The following is a 20,431-nucleotide window of genomic DNA, read 5'->3' as shown; positions in this document are numbered from 1 at the left end:
TGGGCGGCCTCCGCGCTCGGGCGGCCTCCGCGCGCGAGGTCCTCCCGCCGAGGCCGGGAGCTCAGGGCCGCTTGGCACGAAAGAGCTGGCTGTCTGGTGCCGGAGACAGAGAAGGGCTCAGAAGGCTGTCCTCGAGGTGGTGACTGGAAAGGAGGTAGGAGGCTGGAAAGAGGGGCGTCCCCGGTGAGACACTCCCCAACACAGCGGGACCCTCAGGCACTCTCAGGTGCTCATTCCCTGAGATAAATTTATCAAATTGAGGGTGAAGACATAGCACAACGTTACAATATATTTACCATTATTTCCTCACTGAAACGTAGCACGTTCTTTATAAGCGCTACTGATGATGGAACACGTCTCTTTTCATTAAATATATGTATATATAATTTCAACAAATAATATCAAAACCCGAAAATGTTGCTAGCTGCCACACAAGACAGCAAAAGGATGGCACAGTCCATAAAAAACTACTACGAAAAAATTTTAAAATCAACTGGGAAATTTTAAAATTTTTATTCAGCTCTCAGTATTTGAGGACAATTTATGAGAGTAGAAGACAGTGATTGGATGGAAAATAATTTGTACCTTGATAGAACTGACAGGTATTTAAAAATATAAACTCTTTGGGAACTTTTAGTTTGTATTATGTTGAAGCTTCTTTCTCCAAGCCACTCGATACCGAAGGATAAAGAAACAGTTCAAATGGCAGCCAGCTCGCAAGGCTTTGAAAAACTCGTGAAAAAATATTTGAAAAGACAGAAAAACTCAAGTTATCCCAGAAGTAAATATGCTAGTGGGTTCTGTTAATTATTTTTGTTTCCTCATCTGAGAAGTTTGGGAAGGGAGCATGAATTGAAATGGTTTCTAGTTTTTGGTTATAATTCAAGGGGCTTTATAATAAAAATTAAATGGGGTTAGAATTTTTAAGTATAACCGGAAAGGCTCTAAAGCAAATGTTTGTGTTACTAAAATAGAAACTTAAAATGATTACTTGTAACTACTTTTGATATTCAGAATTCAAATGATTTTTTCCTTTGTATCCTCCCATCTTTCTAACATGAAATGAATAAAGTATTTTGAGATTTTATGCATGTATGATAAATATATTCATATACAACTTTGGTATTTGATAAGTAAAATTTTAGAATGTCACCATATGTATCACATAGAAACATACAAATTTTGATTAAATGTATTTTCTTCTAGAAGTTAATGAAAGCTTTAAGATTCTCATTCCCAGGGCTGTAATAAAGCAGGAAATTTAGTCCCACAGTATTAAAAAAGGACATCAACTTGATTAATTCATTTTATAAAATGAAAGTATATGAGATTACATATCTTTTGAGTTGAATTTTTATTTCAGCTCCTATTCTGTATTTTTATTTATTAAATAGCCTTAACTCTCAGGCTCTTTGGTTTGTAATCTTGTTTAATGATCTTACAACTGTGTCTTTATTAGTTACTGTTTGAAAGTCTAAAAGGAGTGAAAAAGGAACCAATTATTCTATTTTCAATTCTAACCTATTATGTGTGTGTGTGTGTGTGTGTGTGTGTGTGTTTGTGTGTGTGTGTGTGTATAGCAAATGCCTAGTAGATTAGAATTTAAACTCATCCTAACTATTGATGAAAGTTGTGTTCCATTCCTTGTAATGTTGGCTTTGTTTGGTGTGAAAAGTACTAAGACAGCACATTCTCAAGCTGTAACATACCAGCAAGAGAGAACAACCTTTGAAATAGTTTTCAGAAGCCAGAAAGAACACCTACATAACCTTGCACCGTGTACCTGGCTTGCATATCAAGCACTGAGTGAAGATTTGATTCCTGCTGTTTCAGTTGTCCTACAGTAACAGCCCCTGCCTGTAGTAATAGCCCTTGCCACTGTTAATATAAAAAAGACTTCCAAAATGCATCTCTCTGAGCTATATAGTCTCGCAGCAGAAATAACAGATTAGATGTTCTTTCTCATGGTGGTTTTCTAAGACCAGATTATATACCTTTGTGTTTTAAATTAATGAGTTTCAGAGTACTTTGTATTTTGGGAAGTGACAATATTTTACAAGTGCCCACTATGTGGAACAAGGTGATCAAAATGAATTAAGGTGGTTGGGTGTTAGAAAAATCATGGTAGTATTTTCTCACTTTTTTCTAGTTTTATCCAGATATAATTGGTATATAACACTGTATAAATTTAAGGTGCACAGCAGAATGATTTGATATATGTATATATTGCTGGATGATTACCACAGTTCGTTTTGTACCATCCATCACCTCACATAGTTACAGATTTTTTTCTTGTGATGAGAACTTTAAGATATGCTCTCCTAGCAAATTTCAAATATACAACACAGTATTAACAGCATCCTCCAAACATTTCAACTTGTTTTAATGTGAAATATAACTCATGTGTAACCATGAGATATGTAGATAAATATGGATACAGACGTAGTTCTAGATAGAAATACAGATATAGAATCAAGGTTTCTTTTAGAATTCAGAAGCCTCTCCATATATTCTAAGAATAGCAAACGTCAGAGTAGCCCGCAGAACGAAGACAGATGTTCTCGACAAATCTGTAGAAAGTTGCTGCAATTTATAAGAATATGTAGGCAGTCCTCACAAACTTCCTTGTTTGGGCCACAAAAGTGAGCAGTTTCCTAGGTAGCCAGCTCTGCAATTCATATCTGTAACTGCCTCAGTAACCCCTTCTTCCCTCCTGAGAGACACGTTTTGTGATGCCACTTCTCACTGACAAAATTTAGAAGAGAATAAAGTGATGGTGAACTGCCCAGAGACTATCCAGGACAGACACACATACACAGAGTACTGCAAAATAGAAACTGCTGAGCAGTAAATTAAAAAGCAGTCAGCAGTGTATCACTCAGATAAAAAATAAGTAGCAGTTGCATTTCCAGCATCCATGAAGATCCTCTCATGATCCCTCGTAACTATTCTCTTTCCACCCAAGAGGTAATCATAAGGAGGAGTTATATAGTAATCATGTGCTTTTCTCAAGTCTGAAGTATGTTTATTAAATGAGTCAAGCAACTAGATTTAAATTTAGAGGGGATAATCTCAGTGTAATTTTTACCAAATGATTTTAACCTCCAAGGAAACCAGTTTCTTCATCTATACGACAAAGAACTTGGTACTGATTTCTTAGAGGAGATCTGAGAATTTAAATGAGAGAATAAGTATCAAAACAAACAGACAAACAAAAACCCCGCTATCATTTTTCCTGCTAAATAATATGTGCCTAACAAGTATATATTTTCAGGAAATACATATTTTTTTTGTCTGTGAGTCATTGTAGAGATTATCAACTCCCTGTATCAGCAGTGCACAGGAAGACATTTCTAGTTCTGGTAGGCTATGTCAAAATGTACCCATCTGATTCAGTTTACCTTTTGTCATATTTTATAAAACATTCTGTTTCTACAGGCTTACATAAAACCAGATTATATTTTACTTAAGGAATATAAATTCATATATTACCCAATACTCGATTAATAGAAGAGAAAATGTTTCTACAGCCAATAAAACAATTTGTATTTAAATGATTTAAAAATTCAATTTACAGTATAATTCTAAGCTCCCAATATTAAAATATTTACCTATTAGCATTATCGTTAAATGACCTCTGGTTGGTTTCTTTGGATGATGTGTTTAGAGCTTATATTATAGGTTCTGATTAAGCAAACAATCGTTAAGAATACTTACTTATTTTGTTTAATAACCTACCTTGGGTAGTAGCTTGAATAGAGATTAAGAACATAACTTCTAGATCCAGACTTCCTGGTTTGAATATTGGCCTGGGCAATGACTAGTTTGATGTCCCTGAGTAGTTACTTAAAATTCACGTTTCTTGATTTTATGTCATAAATTTTTTTGAAGATTAAATGAGTTAAAATATCCAAAAGTGGAACATAAGACTTTTTGTGAAAACTTCAGCTCCTGTCACGTAATTTTTTTCCGATCATTCCTACTCCTCATTTAAGAAAAATTTTATATCTTAAAATGAGCTATTACTTACAAAATATATAAACCACATGGCAAAGCTCTTTGTCAAAAGCTACCCAAGTGCATATTATGGAGTTTTCCTTGAAACTTTGATAAAGGAATTTTTTTTTAGTATATTCATATCAATTTTCTTTCTTCTTATTGAAGTATAGTCAGTTTATGATGTATCAATTTCTGGTGTACTGCATAGCAATTCAGTCATACATGAACATACACATATTCATTTTTATATTCTTTTTCATTATAAGCTACTAGTAAGCAATTTTTGATTCAATGAAGACAAGTTAAAAGCTTTGGAATTTTGTCAATTAAAACTCCTCTCTGGCCACCAGTTGTATCTTTTAATGGATTCAGATCAAATGGTGCAAGGCTGTCGACTTCTATCTTGGATAGAAAAGCTGGAAAAAAAGTGTCACGTGAATTTTAACAATAAGAACAAGTCACATAATATGCTACATCATGATTACAGGGAGCAAAAGTCATAGAACAACCAATTAGATTAGAACTGAAGGAAAGAAAACAGTTTCAAAGGAGGTACGGGATGTGAGCATTAGCCAGTCTGTGGCAATAAGAAAAAGATGAGGTCTCCAGACAAGTAGATGGAAAGAATTCAGCCATTGTTTTGAATGAATTACTAAAGGCCGCGTGTGAAATAGCATGAGGATACAGAATCCCAAAATGTTGAGGGCAGAGCGGGAGTTTGCCCACACTCAGGCTCATTTCTGTAGAACATGCTAGATCTTCACAAAGACCGGGACAAGGCGGCATGTGAGACAATGCTTTCCTTGGTGATGCGAGGCTGAATGAGTGGCAGGACCACTGTTACTCTATCTGGTACCTCCTCCACTAAAGAACAAAATGCTAAAGTATTAGTAAAGGGGAAGGCAGCAGATGTTTTTTCCCAAGAGCACAGGTAAAGACCAATTGCATCTTGAAGAAAGAAAAGAAAAAAAAAGGAAAAGAAAAGGAAAGAAAAATACCCTCTCCTCTTGGAGAAAGAGCAGGAAACCCTCCTATGCCCAGACCACTGGGGGTCTCCTGCTGTTCTAATGTGTTTATGTGGGACCAATCCAAAAATACCCATCACCTTGTGTGCACTGTTTGTGCGCAAAAGGGATCCAGAAATACTCAGCCTCTGACAAATTTCCTTTTCCAGCGTTAGGCCATTGAGGAATTGTAGAGAGAGGTTATGCCTTTTTTTCCTTCTACTGATCTCTTTATCCCATGAGGTATCCAGCAGTTGAAGAGCCTAGATGTCAGTCAGCAATATGCATTATGATCATTCCCACTGAGGTTAAAGAGACAACTAGAAATAAGATCAAATGTAAATAAGGCAAAACATTAGAATGATACCTGAGTGCTATCTGCAAGTATTCAGACATTTCCGTGCTTCTCCTATACATTCACCATGCTACTTTCCTTAAAAAGTATCATGGTCTTAAAACTAAAAAAAAAATCTGAGTTCGATTTTAGGAACATTATTACCATTATGGCCACTAGCCATATAAATGTATTAACTTTATAGCAAACTCACTAGGATATAGTGTTCAAAAATGTCAAATAACTTGAAAGACTTTGAATATAATTCTGAAGAGATTTCATGGAAAATAATCGAATAATTATTTAAAATTAAGTTTTGTGAAGTTTTAGGGGAATAAAAAGATGCCAAAATTGATTCACAGTAAACTAATAATACTAAACTTCTTTCTTTCACTATTCACCACTCCCTTGATATGTTCTCTTCTTTGCCTACAAATATTAGATCCCATGTGGGTGCACTCCCTTACGACCATCATTAATACTTCTGACTTAACACTTTAATTAATTAATTAATTAATAGTTGCTCACTAATCATATCAACTTGACAAAGTCCTAACTTTAGTTAAGCTCAGCAATCTGCTTTCAAGAAGCTATATTACCCAAAAACATCTCAAAACTACGTTACGTGGTCTCTTTAAAAACTCGTGACCGTCAGCCTTATATTGGCACTCAGCACTAATAAATTACCACTAGATTTCTATAGTGAATTCATTTTCACATTTGCCATACCCAGAATCACTTCTCAATATGATCTCACTTCTGTTTTCTGATGGTAATGTCATCTTTGTTGATAGACAGATCCGGATCATGTGGAAGATTAGTTCCTTCCCCTCTTGGGAGTTCAATGCAGAGCTCTGTGCTGGGCAGCAGAGGGCCTTGGCTGATGTCACCCCCCCACCCCCCCACCCCCCGCGAGGACCCGGCTCTCACCGCGGCCCTCACTGCGCAGAACTCGGGCCCGAGTGTGCACACTGTCTGGTGTTCTTTAGGCTACCCCGAGATATTTTTTGTTTGTTTGTTACTTAGGGAAAATAGAAGTTCTGTGGCCCAGCTTAGGCTGACCTGTAAGTGTGTAACACAGTGCAGGGCAGAGCGCCCTGTGGCCGGGCCCACCTGCAGCCCACCCGTGATCCTCGCTGCTGGGCCCTTGGCCTGTCTGGGTGTGGGGCCGCTCTGCGCCACCTGGGCTGTGGGATGACCAAAGGTGTGGGGTTGGGTGCACGCTAACATGTTTCTGCTATAAGGTTTCCTTCCAAAAACCTTAGGTAGCATCTGCTCTTTAAGGCAGTGTGTTCGAGATGCTCTTGGTTGACAACTTATTTTTTTTCTTTTTTTTAATTGAGAAAATAGAAACAGTCTGTTGGGAACTCACTTACCTTTCTTCAGTTAAACCTGCCAAGAGAAGCAGTTTAGCCGAGGGCTTAGCGGCATGCTTTCTGGAGCCCACCTGATGGGCTTTGAATCCCGCCGCCCAGCCATCAGCTGTGCAGCCTTAAGCAAAATGCTTTTCTTTTGTGTGTCTCAGTTTCCTTATCCATGTACAGTACAGAGATAACACTTTGCAGGGTTGTAATGAGGATTCAGTTAACAGACGTATACTGCTTAAAACAGTCTTACATATAATAAACCAGTATTAGTTTTTGTTAAATAAATAATGCCTATCTACAACTAAAGTGGAAGCCTGTGTGTTTCTAACCATTACAGTGAGGAATGGATGGGCTCGCCCTCTCAAAGGCCACCTCCACGGTTGGTTCTGGATCAGAGCCTACTGAGAACTTCATTCTTGCATGCCATGAATTTTTCTAACTCTGGGTCTTTCTGACTGGCATAAAATTGTTCTTATTGTCTCCCAAATTAATTACCTCTTATCCTCTCCGCCTACCTTAATTGTCCTCTTTGACAATAAGATCATAAAAATAGATTACTTGTGGCAAATTGCATTTTGCAAAATTGTCCTTAGCAATATTTCTGGATTCTCTCCAGACTGTTACTGGTCTCATCAAGGGGTAGATTCCTCCCCACCTTTCCTTGGACTCAGTGGGGTTTCGTTTCTGCATCTATACATAGAATGTTGGAGGGGTATTGTGTGACTTCTGAGCATAGATGATAAAAGATGATATGCTTTCACCTGATGCTCTCTCTTGGGATATTTACCCTGTGGTCCAGCCATCCTGTAGTGAAGAAGCCCAGGCAATACGGCATTGCCAAGTTTAGGAGATCTTGTTCAACAGCCCCAACTAGCGTTAGCCTCCAGAGAGCTTCATCCTCCAAACATGTGAACAGGGAAAGCTTCAGATAATTCCTTCCCTCAGCCTTTGAATCTTCTAGTTTGAGGTCCCACGTATTACGGAGCAGAGACAAACTATCTCTGTCATGAGCTGTTCAAAATCCTGACCCACAAAATCCATGTGCATAATAAATCATTGCTTTATGGCGCTGACTTGTGAGGCAATCTGTTACACAGCCACAATAACTGGAGCATTTGATTATAATAATTAGAGTGACTCTACATCAGGGCGTGGAAATTTCCATTAGGAAATGTCAAGTTGATGGAGATACGGAAATTGTAAAAGACAAGTTAAAATAAATGAAGAAATCACCCAGAGGTTCTGAAATCCCTCTGATAGAATTTCTAGGAAAAGATTATGAAAAAAGCAATTAGAAATAAATAAAAGAAGGATTCCCTAAAGGTGAAGAAAGACTCTTCGTTTTATGCGGGATGTACAGGTTTGGCCATTATTATATCTTAAATTATTCAACCTACATGATTAGAAAATCTATTAATGGTAATTTTATTCTTTCTACTTTTAGGTTTTAAAAAGTTATTTTAAACTTTCTCATACTCAGGCTGTGTTTAGCGTGTAATATAAATTAAAATAAAAATTCAAAACAAGTGTAGTAAAGTTTCAAAGAGTCTGTAGTAGAGCACTGTATCAAGTTTATTTTACTTGAAACACTGTCATTTTAGAATGTCTATCTGATTGCTGTGATTCTAAAAAAATGTAAGCATCCTTCTTTGTATGATTCTTGACATTTGATATATTGATTATTGACTTTGACAAGAAAATTAGTTTTAGCTTTCAAAAAGGACATTGTTTATTCATAATTCATAAACACTAATTTAAGTTTTTAAAAATTCTCTGTCTTAAAGCCAATGATGATGGATTTATATAATTTTCTATTTTCTTTGAATAATCTCTTTATAGCAATTTTTCCCTTAATATTTTGGATGGAATACTAGAAACTACATACTTGTTTTGCTAGTGACAGATATGTAATTAGTCATTACTTTTACCTACATAATTTGGTGTATCTCCAAAATTCTCAATTAAATAATTTTATAATTAAGTGTAAATGGAAACATCCTCGTATCATGATATATGGACCATTTCAAGATTTTGGTATCACTCTAATACTTACCATTATTAATAACAGCACTACCTGTACATTGGTGATTTTTAGTAGCCCTGCTTGTAGAAAACTACTTCTGTTTTCCAGTTTGCCTTTTGTTTGTAACTGCGTAACAACAACTCTTTGATCTGCTCAGGACCTTGGGTGTGCTGACCTTAGTCACATTTCCTCTCCCCCTCCCCACCCTTCATGCCCTCTCTTCTCTCTCACACAATTGTTTTCATGTCCCAAGGCTAGGGTCACTTTCATGCATACTTTCCTCTCTCTGGCTTCTTTGTTCTTCTGTTACAGACGCAAGGTCAATACCTCATGCTGGTTAAACTTGAAATGGATGCCAAGTTCATGTCTACACATGAAGGGTGAGCAGGTCAATACGACTGGGAAAAAACAAACACCCCAACATGGTGACTCATCTCATTTTAGATTTTAACCACATCCTTCTCGTGGTCCTCAGAAACCTCAAGTGGCCATGTTCCATTTCTCGAGACAGCTCATCATCAAATATTATCAGATAACTTCACATGTTTTCATCTTTTCTCAAATTCCAGTGTCCTCTCTCTCATTTTTATTTCAGCTATGATCTTGCTCCTTATTGCAATAAAAAACAAAAGCAGAGAAGGCTGTCATCGTCACACTACCAGAAATAACAACTGCTTGTATCTCTTTTCATAGTCTCTGTCTTCCCTCATATTAGAATAAATTGTTCCTTTTCCTTTCAGAATCAAGCCTTCAGTTGGGTTTGTAATCTCTTCTTCCCTGTGCCTGAGATACTGTTCTATAATTATTTCTTCTCTCTTTTGTTGGCCTTCTCTACTTGATCGTACTCATATAAACAAACAAAAAAAATACAAAATATTCCTTCTTTAATAAAACACCTTTTTTCACCTTTTAACAAACCCCAGCTATTGGAATGGTCCTCAGCTCCTTTTTAGATCATAACCATCAAATACTTGGCTACGTTTATAGCCTCCACCTCTTTACCTCTGATTCTACCTTGAACACACCACCACGTCCACAAAATGACCCTTGTGAAGATTACCACTAATGACTACGCTTCCTAAATGGTGAGTTCTCAGAACTCAAAACAAGATGAGCAGAAGCTCTTCAAGAATTATTATACCTTCCTTCTAGACACACTTCTTTCAATTAATTGCCAGGATGCTACCCTCTCCAAATGTTCTTTTTAATTTGTATGATATCTACGTGTGTAAATAAAAGATATCTTCTTAAAACTTAAAAGAACTACTTACTAGATTATAAATTTAACTAAACTTCTGCACAACACTATGCAAGAATACAAAATTTAACTCTGCTCATGTATGAATATTTACAGTTTGGTAATTGATAAATTTTCCAAGATTTATTTTAACTTTTGCAGTAAATGATAATAACACATCAAATAGTTCATTTTGTTATCAACGTCATTCTTTCTTACTTATTTTTGAAAGAAAATTGCATGTTTAATAGAGAAAGTGTCATAAGAGAATTGTTTAAATCTCCAAATAAGATCTCTAGTCAAAAGTCCCTACTGAATTCAAAAGACTTAAAATTTATTTTGCTCTAATCTTTAACATGAATGAGATTTTTTTCCCTCTATAATGCAAACAAATTTGGGGAAGCAGGGATAAGAATCACATCTTTAGACTGCTCTCTACCTTTCCTTTTATTTTCTGCAAGGATTCAGGTAGCAATAATGTAATTTAAGGATATCAAAAATCAATTGTTTTAAGTGGTCTATTCAGTTGATTCTGCCAAATATTCTGGCAGATTCACTCTACTTCCTTTGTGCACAACTTTTCTTTCTCTTTTATGTGGTACTCAAAAGGCAGATGTAATTCTGTATCTATGTTTATTTTTTTCCTAGAATTGATACCACTTTGTGGATATACATCCTTCTCTCGTGTTGGATCAGGTGCATTAAAAGAATAAGAAGAACTATGAATGGGTGCTAAAAATGTGACTATGAGATTAAACAAATAAAGAGGCATTCCCCATTAAGCATACTTTCTCCTCACTTAAAAAAACAAAAACTTTTAAAAAATAACATTTTTTATTTTAAAATTTCATTTTTCTGTTTTTTTTTCACATTGAACTGTATATATATTCCATCCAGAAACCTCTAGAAAATAATAGATGCATACAAGTGGTTGACAGCAAAAGATCAATAAAACATTGAACAAAACTGTTTTTCATAAGATTTTATTTTGTTCTTTGACCAACAGAGGAATTGAGAGTGGAGGAAAGAAGCAGATGAGCTATTTGAATTAGAGAGTACTTAAATTAAAAACTAGAAGTTGAGTCCGTTAAAAAAAAAAGTTGACTCTGTAGATCATATGGCTATTTGGAAAAGTAGGATCCACACAGGGAAGAGCAAGTGCAAAGGACCTGAGGTAGAATCATGCCTCCTGTGTTAGAGAAGGGGCAAGGAAGCCAAGAGGGACGCAGCCTGCTGACCTGGAGCTGTGCAGGGTGTGATCCGTGAGGCAGAGAGGGGAGGGCAGATCATTGTCCGGGCTGTGACTTTTCTCATGCTGAACGTTACTCATTGTGTCTCCTCATGGTCATAGGACATTAGAAAACGTGAATTCCCCTTGAACACAAAATACAATGAAGCTTTTCTAGACCATAATTCCTGATCACAATCCTAAAAGTTCAGAGTTAGAAACTATATTAAAAACACTTAATCGTCCATAAATAAAGAACTATTTCCTAACTACGGATCAAAGAGGAAATTAACTATTGAATTTAAATATCTAGATAATAATAAAAAAGAATAGTAAAAATAACATGCATGGGTCACAACTAAACTATATTAAGAAAACAAATGTGTAAATAATTCACTATTTACAACCAGTATGCTTTATGTTTTACTGACTTACTATTTTAAAATAAAAATCTGAAAATGAGTGGGTTAATGATCCAATTTACGAAAAATATGAAATAAAAAATAGAAGTTAATTTTAAAAATCTAAAATAGTGAACTAAAAAATAATAATCAGCAAAAAGAGCAAAGGTTTTTAAAAATTTTGTTTCTTTATAACACTGAAACATACAAAAACCTGGAAAATTTAAATAAAAAGAAAATAAAAACATGATATTCATTATTGTAAAGATTTCCCCACATTTAAAATTATGCAAGTACAATTTAGAAACGTATGTAGAACCAAAAATCGTGTAAGTTTTAAACTATAGATTTTTACGAACCGGAGGCGGTGGCGGCGGGACCCCCAGGCCTGCTCCGGGGACATGAAAGTCGGCAGCGCGTTCCTGGGCGGCGGCGGCGGCGGCAGCGGCCGGAGATGGAGCCCAGCTTCCCGCCGGGGATGCTCAAGTTCAACCACCGGCTGGCCCCGGTGGCCAGCTTCGCCCCGCCCGCGGGCACGGCCGCCGAGACTCCCCCCACCCTGGCGCCCACCTCAGACGGGACTTTCAAGAAGGAGCCGGCGGCGCCCCGCGCGGCCTTCCCGGCGCAGAGGACCCCCGGGGGCTTCCTGCAGTCGCCGGTCAGCATCAAGCAGGACAAGCCGGCCGAGCCCGAGGAGCCGCCGGGCGCCCCCCTGCACCAGGGCTCCGGGGGCCTGTTCGCCGGGGCGGACGAGCGGGCGGCGGGGACCGGGGAGGCCACGGCGTCATCCAGGACCTGAGCGTCCTGCACCCGCCGGACCCGCACTCCCGCAACGTGCTGCTGGGCGGCGGCCGGACCGAGGACCCCCGTGGCCCCGAGGAGCCAAAGCCAGACGCGAGCGTCAAGAATGTGAAGAGGCCAAAGCCAGAAGAATCTCAGGGAATCAAAGCCAAGAGGAAGCTGAGCGCATCTTCCAAACCGCCGCTGGTGGGAGACGGGGAAGGCGCCCTGCTCTCCCCTCGTCAGAAACCGCACATCTGCCATCACTGTAGCGCCGCTTTCCGGAGCTGCTACCACCTGCGGAGGCACGTCCTCATCCACACCGGGGAGCGGCCCTTCCAGCGCAGCCAGTGCAGCACGCAGCACGGGCTTCATCCACAAGTACCTGCTGCAGAGACACGAGAAGATCCAGTCCCGAGAAGACGTTCGGGCGCGCCGAGTGCAGCATGAAGTTCATCCAGAAGTACCACATGGAGAGACCCAAGAGGACGCACTGTGGAGAAAAGCCACACACGTGTGACACTTGCCAGCATTATCTCTCAAGTACCGATCGCGTCTTGAAGACAGGCGCACCATAGAGAAGCCATAGAGGAAGGGCCCGCGGCGCAGAACCCGGGGCATCCGGCCACAACAGCGTGGGGAATCTGGCTGTGTTGTCGCAGGGAAATCCCAGCTCTTCGAGGAGAAAGGCGAAGTCAAAAAGCATCGCAGTTGAAAACGAGGAACACAAGACTGGTAAAACGAGCGACTGGCAGGCTTCGAGCAGTATGACCCTGCAAAGTTACTTGGTAGAGATGCCAGCCGTGTCTTCCAGTGGAGGCATGATCGGCCCTCGTATAGATGAGCTACAGAAAAGGGTGCCCAAATTGATCTTTAAGAAAGGAAGTAGAAAGAGAACGGAGAAGAACTACCTGAACTTCGTGTCACCAGTACCAGACATGGTGGGACAGAAGTCCTTGTCTGGGAAACCAGGTGGCTCGCTTGGCCTAGAGTCAGACAACAGCGTGGAGACCGTTAGTCTCCAGAGCGCAAGTGGCAAACACGGTCAAATGAGCAGTAATTGGGAAGATGTCATGCAGTTCTCGAAGAAAAGAAGATCCTTACCAACTGCCAGCAGCAACAGTGCCTTTTCCGTGAGCGTGAGACACACGGTCTCCCAGCAGTCTTGTCATTCAGTCTGCGGGCGTTGGAGTTTTAGACAGCGAGGCCCCCTTGCCCCTTACTGACTCCTCGGGCCTGCATGTGGAAATTAAGTCTTGTCACGACAAGTCTGGAATTCCTGATGAGGTTTTACAGAGTATTTTGGATCAGTACTCCAAGTCCGAGAGCCAGAAGGGGGATCCCTTCAGCATAACGGATTTCCACACCTCGGGAGGACATTCAGAGTTGGTGCAAGAAGAAGACTTGAGCCCAGGCACCCAGATCAGTGATAAGGCCAGCATGGTGCAAGAATACTCCAAACACCTCCAGCAGGCTTTTGAAAAATTCACGAATGCAGGTTTTGCTCTTGGACACGGTTTCCAGTTTGTCAGCCTGTCGTCACCTCTCCACAAGCACACTTTATTTCCAGAAAAAGATATACACAACATCTCCTTTGGAGTGTGGTTTCGGCCAGTCTGTTACCTCAGTGTTGCCATCTTCGTTGCCAAAGCCTCCTTTTGGGATGTTCTTTGGATCGCAGCCAGGTCTTTATTTATCTGCTTTGGATGCCACACATCCGCAGGTGACCCCTTCCCAGGAGCTGGATGATCTGATAGATTTCTCAGAAGAATTTAGAGACTTCTTCAGCCGTCCAGTCCTCATCTCAGAAACTGACTAGCCAGAAGGAACAGCAGAAAAAGCTTTCAGATCCCATCTCAGGAGTTAGCCGGCCAGGTAGCTCCTCAGAAAGATGTAGAGACTAGAACATCGTACCAGATTAAGAACTTGGACAAGCATTTGGTTCTCAGTTCAAGTTGGGCGTCAGGGCGCCAATGACCCCATTCACTAAGTCAAATGGAGAAGTGGACCACAGAGCAAGGACTTCAGTGTCAGATTTCTCAGGGTATGCAAATATGATGTCAGATGCTAGTGAGGCATGTAGTCGGAGGGTAAAGACGCCCCCTAGCCAGAGTTACAAGTAAGGCCCAGGAGTCACCAGGCTGGGGGGCTTCTAATGTTATTTCATTTTATTTTGAGAACGCTGCCATTGGAATGTTTCTACGTGAGCCTATTAAGAATAATGTAATGCCCTTTCAGTGCAACTTTTCATCTTTAGTTTATTTTGTTGGCGTGATTTTAGCTCTGTTTGTATTATGAGTTTTAAACAAAATCAATAGATAAAATCATTGAAAATGACAATGTTTAGCAATCAAATTTACATGTATACGCTGTCAGGGAATAGCCCAAAAGTTTTAAATGCAAAAAAAAAAAAAAAAGTACAAAAAAACAAACCCAAAGCAAACAAACAAAACTTTGTTGTTAGGATTAAGGGTATTGTAATTGCTTTACTCTCAGGCAAGTGTCATAATGCATGGGAATTCTGTACGTTATCACTGTAATGGAATATCCAATTTACGGGGAGTATGATACACATTTCATTATTTAAGTCAGGGATCGAAAACATTTCAAATTACTGTCTCCATCTGGGCCGATCCAAAATTCTGAATTGTTGGCTGCCTATAGTTTGTTGCAGCTTTTCAATGTACTCTGAGCTTCCAAACCACATTCATTCCAGCCTGGAAGAACAAATATTCCTGCGTCTTTGATCAAAGCCTGAAATGATAGCTTTAATAAAAGAAGGAGGGAAAAAAAGCACCCTCTCTTCACCCCAACTGTGACAAGGCCTGTCAGGAGTTGACGGGCAGTGTTGACACCCAGGTGGTTGGTTGGTTCCAGTATTAGAACCCAAGTTGGAATTACATCATTCTTTGAAAATTTGGGTATGTGTTATTTATTATACATGGCCTAAAAACACTGTTCCCTGTCTCTGTTATTACATGTCACCCACACTTCTGGGGTTTTTATCGTGGTTATTTTTGTTCTTAACATGTCCTTTCACTCAGAGTTCTGGGCCTGCTTATTCTTTCTTCTCCCTGTCTTGACAGTTTCAACTTCAGAAGGAGTCCCATTCCAATAGGTAACTGGCTATGCATTTCAATATGCCTTCTGGCATCCAAATACTAAAACAGTAGGGTTAGCATCCTCCCTCCCCCTTTTTAAGAACAGAATCCTTACAGATGTCCATGTATAATAAAGCCGCCCTACTCAGAGCTATAGATAGTGAGTAAGAAGGTTGTAATTCCAGCTGGTGACAAAGCCAATGAGAGGGGTGAGAGCGTCTCATTTGGTGGTAACATCGGAATTTTTCTGTGAAGTTGCAGCTTGTTTAACGTACATTTTGAAAGGGTGTGTCAGTCAGTATTGCACGGGGTCGTGTAAAGTCATCAAACCTTGCTATGAACACTAATTGCCATTTGAAGCTACTGGTGGACAGTGGCTCTGCTCTAAACCACTTTTTAGCAATTGTATTTTTTTCCTGATTATATTTCTTAATGTACTTTATGCTGGTGAGTTTTTTATGTAGTTTTGGTGATGTTTCAGTCTTAGGTACTCTTCTGATGTCAGAGAAGTACCACTGGTTGTTTGCAGTCTTATTGTGTAATCGGCCTACCGCAGGCTTCCATGTATAACAAAATAATTAATACTATGCAAGTGTGAAACACTTGTTATGAAGGTAGTGTTTTAACAAAATACTAGTTAATTTCCTCCCCCACTTTCCTCCCTTAAGTCTGCTTTACCAGCTAAAGGGTCACTTACTTGTCATTGCAAGGTTCTTAGAAAATGTGTTTAATCTTCTTAAATACACGCAATACTAAAAAGTCTGTATTTTGGTAAGCGCAGTAAGTTCTGTTAGGGACAGAGCATGAGGTGTAATCAGAGGATGGAGAGGCCCTTTACCGCTGTTACCTCTGAGCTGTGTGGTCTTCCTCCGGTGTTTTGCTTTATGCAGGTTTGGAATTTCTTTAACTTTTATTGTGTGTACTGAATACTGCATATGTACTATTCTGATTGTTTGCTCTAGTTTACTACCAATAAAAGACCTCTTAAATGCACGCACACACACACACACACACACACAGAAGAGGTAGTAAACTATAAATCTAATTAAATAGCTCCAGAAAATGATAATATCTTCAATGAAGGAATATAAAGGAAAACCTAGACATTGGTTAAAAAATCAATTAACTTATTAAAATATAAATCGATTACAGAGACATGATTTCAATGCAATTTTTTGATAAAAGCATTTCAAATTTCACTTAGAAAAATGATTGTCTATGGTAACTAAGAATTCATGGTTGGATTCTGAGAATTATACAGAGTGAACTGCACCAAATCATTCCTATGTGCAGGGACAGCCATTCAGAGCCAGACTAGTCTTAGTTTTCTTGACAAATCACATAGCCATATCCTGCTGCAACACAGCATAGGGGTAGTGGCTTCCAAACACAAATGTGGGTGCTAATTGCAAGAGGAAGAAAATAAAATTGGTGGTTGATAAACGTTCTCCAATGCCCAGTTCACTATGTAAAATAAAACATTTCTATGGATTAAAAATTCTCATGCAATATGTAAAACAATAAGCAATGAATGTAGGAGAGTGTTTGAATAAACTTGTAGTGCTAGAGACTTCCTAGTGTTTCTTTGCAACCATGTCTTTTTTCTAGTTATATGTAAACGATTTTTCTACCTGCTTATTATAAATTTCACATTTAAATGTTTCAGTTATTTCATTATGCTTTTCACAAAAATAATGTAAATGACAATGAGTCTGCTACAGACTAACTTTGTTAATATTATTCATTGTGGGTATTTGATATCTGGTGAGATGTTTTGGTTACTGACAAACAATATTTAATTTCTTCTGAATTTAAAAGAATTAAAAAAAAAAAACCCAAAAAGATGGTCCCTAAAAATGGTCATAAGTATGTTATATTTTATGAATTGTAAGACACTTTTGTTTCCAAAATTTTTAACATTTTTGAAATCAGGATGAATTTTTAATCAATCATGTATCATATTTGAATTAGGAGAATTGTTTTCTTTCACTATAGCACCTGAAATGATGTGTTTTACAAATGATGAATATATATCTTTAATTTCTAGGTAAGAAGATACCACAGTGATATCTGAAATTTGGATATTTTATAAAACATCAAGACCATCAGAAGGTATGTAGAATGATACTAATTTGTAGAAATTAATATTTATATAAAAGACATTAATTTAAGGTAGATATAGAATAAGCTAGTATGGTTATAAATTGCTCTTTAAGCACTACTTTCACTGTATCCTCCCAGTTTTATATGTGGTGTTTTCAATGTCATGCAATTGTGTTTTCTTTATTTCCATTAATTCTTTCTTAACCATAAATTAAGTATGTAATACAATTTCTAAATAAATGGAAGTTTTAATATACCTTTTTTGCTATTAACTTCTAATTTGTTTTTGTTGTAAAGAGACTGGGTTATCTGTGATAATTCTCTAAGATTATTTAGATTTACTATAAGGTCAATCACATAATTAGTTTTTGTGCATGTTATTCCATGTACTGTTTAGAGAACAATATTTTCAACTGTTAGATGTAGAATTGTATACTTGTACATTAGCTAAAGTTTATTGATTTTGTTATTAATTTTTCAATGTATTTTTAATTGTTATCTGCTTGACCTATAAATAGCTGAAGAAGTATATTGAAATCTCACACAAGTATGTTAGTCCTTTGAGTATTGTAATGTCCTCTATTTTTGTTTGAACTATTTTGGTTTAATTTTTAGATTCTATACTTTAAAATTATTGGAGCACTTAGACAATTTCAACTTGTTCTCAAAATATTTGTACCATGGTCTCAATGATGCTTTTTTAATCTGAAGTTAATTATTTTGAAAGTAAAACAGCTTTATCTGTATTTCTTCAGCATATATTACAATACTGAGCTAATTGTAAAAACTCAAGATATTTTTGTTGAACGAATTAAGTTTATTCATTGCTTGTATTTAAAAGACTGATTTTTAAGTGATTGTAATCTCTTAATATAAGAGAATCATCTTTCAAGACAACATAAGAATATTGCATAGCATCGAAACACTTGCCCACTGATGAAGAGTCAGGATACCTTATTTCAATCTGATTTTGGACAATGTCAGGCACTATTACTGTCAGACATGGATTTTGACTCCTTGCTTTATTATCAGCTTCTCCCCTAGCCCCTGTAACTAATCTCTTGAATGCTAACTTAGTACCTTTTAAGATACTCTGTTTATGGACCCTGGATTGACATTTTTAAGATTGCCCTCCATGAACTAATTTTGTCCTCTCAGTCCAACTCTACACCCTTGCACTATTTCTTGTCTATTCTACATATACCTGTTTTGCTGGAACTTTAAGCAACATTGACATAGCTCACTATGCCACTTTCATAATCTAGGAACACACCTACTTAGCCCCGGGGACTTATTTAATACACTCTTGAGGTTTTGACATACATTTGAGCTAAAGTCAGATTTTTCAAAATAAGCCCTAATTTTTTAGAAAGAATTACTTCTTCTTCAAGACTGCAGTGTCAGCTCCTGGCCAAGAGTCTCAAGTCTGCTCTACAGATTTTGGACTTGCCAATGACTAACCCTCAACCCCCACAATCATACAAATATATGTATTCAATCAATCTATCTATCTATCTATCTATCTATCTATCTATCTATCTATCTATCTATCTATCTTCCCCTCTGGCTCTGTTTCTCTGGAGAACCCTAACTAATACCCACTTGGAGGGATAAAAAAGAATAAAAAGACTAATAATGTGTTAGCTGGGTCTTATGGCAAAAATAGAGGAAAAAGTGGTATGTTTCCAATTCCTCTTTCTTCCTACTCCTGTCTCTGGCAGGATATAATCATGTTTCAGATATGTATGTATTTCCCTATGTTGGACCACGGCATGGCTATACCCATGTTTAGTTTATTGATAGGTTATTTCAAAGAAAGCCCCTGGGTACAGTTTGGTTTCAAAAGGTGTCATCTAAATAAGTGAAGTATTGTCTGCAGCTACCCCTCCTCAGATTAGGTCTGAGATCTGTGTGTATGCGTACGTGTGTGTGTGCGCGCGCGTGTGTGTGTGTGTTTGTGTGTCTCCTCCCCCCCTGTGCATCAGAATTGGACTATTTCTGACTGAGGCATCTCCAATAAGGCTGTAAATGGCAGACCTGTATCTTACTTTTCAGGGGCTCACTTACTTTCAGGTTGGAGACCAAAACAATTAATTATGTCCCTTAGAAGAATATCTTCCTTTTGAGAAATACTCAACAAACAATAGAACGGTAGGTCAATGACTATACCGTTTCATACTGTAACTGACTAACCAGCCTCTTTTTTTCTTAGGGAGATAATCATACCAATAATCTCAAGAAACTTTTTAAATCACAGGCTAATACTTAGCTTCTTGTACTCGTGCATCTTCCAGTAAACCAAAAATTGTCAACTTCAAGTTATAATTCTGTTTTCTTACTTTAAAGGTTGTAATAATAATACTTCTCAAATTTACTGCTATCCATAGTCATAATATTGTTTTTATAGTGCTTTAAAAGTGTCTTCCTTACGTGAGACATTATGGATTAATCTATATCAATAAAGTGAAATTATATAAACAAGCATAATAATATAGTTGATTACACAAAATAATATTTAACTGAATAATGTTGATGAAGCATGATACAGTTGAGCTGTATTCAGCAAAGGTTAAAAGCAAATAGTCATAATAACAATAAAAAGACAAATTTTAAGACACTCCAAAAATATTTTATAAATAGGGCTTCTACATTAGTAGTAAGTTAATTATTTAAAGCTATGCAAGTGCATTAATTAGGACAGAGAGTGTCAGAACATAAGTTGGTGTCAGAGAGAGTGACTGAAGACGTGTGCGTTGAGTCGCCAAAAGACAACTGGCTAAGACTCAAAGGACTAATTAAAATTTCAGCCCCATATAAAAATGGTACCACAGCAGAACATTAGTCAACCAGAGCA

The 20,431-nt window shown here is 38.0% G+C and overlaps 1 long non-coding RNA gene and 1 pseudogene across 1 annotated transcript in view; both read left to right on the top strand.

The window, feature by feature from the left end:
• Positions 1-11,928, top strand: part of LOC116657623 — a 36,406-nt gene extending 24,478 nt beyond the window's left edge. Inside the window, exon 3 of the long non-coding RNA XR_004312809.1 lies at positions 10,613-11,928. This is a non-coding gene — a long non-coding RNA (uncharacterized LOC116657623). The remainder of the gene's footprint in view (positions 1-10,612) is intronic.
• A 29-nt stretch (positions 11,929-11,957) lies between these two features.
• LOC116657617 lies at positions 11,958-17,497 on the top strand (annotated as a pseudogene).
• The last annotated feature ends 2,934 nt before the right edge of the window (positions 17,498-20,431 follow it).

Source organism: Camelus ferus, chromosome 18 (assembly GCF_009834535.1).
Source record: "Camelus ferus isolate YT-003-E chromosome 18, BCGSAC_Cfer_1.0, whole genome shotgun sequence".
NCBI lineage: Eukaryota > Metazoa > Chordata > Mammalia > Artiodactyla > Camelidae > Camelus > Camelus ferus.
Note: the sequence above shows the minus strand (reverse complement) of the source record. Positions and strands in the feature narration are given on the sequence as shown.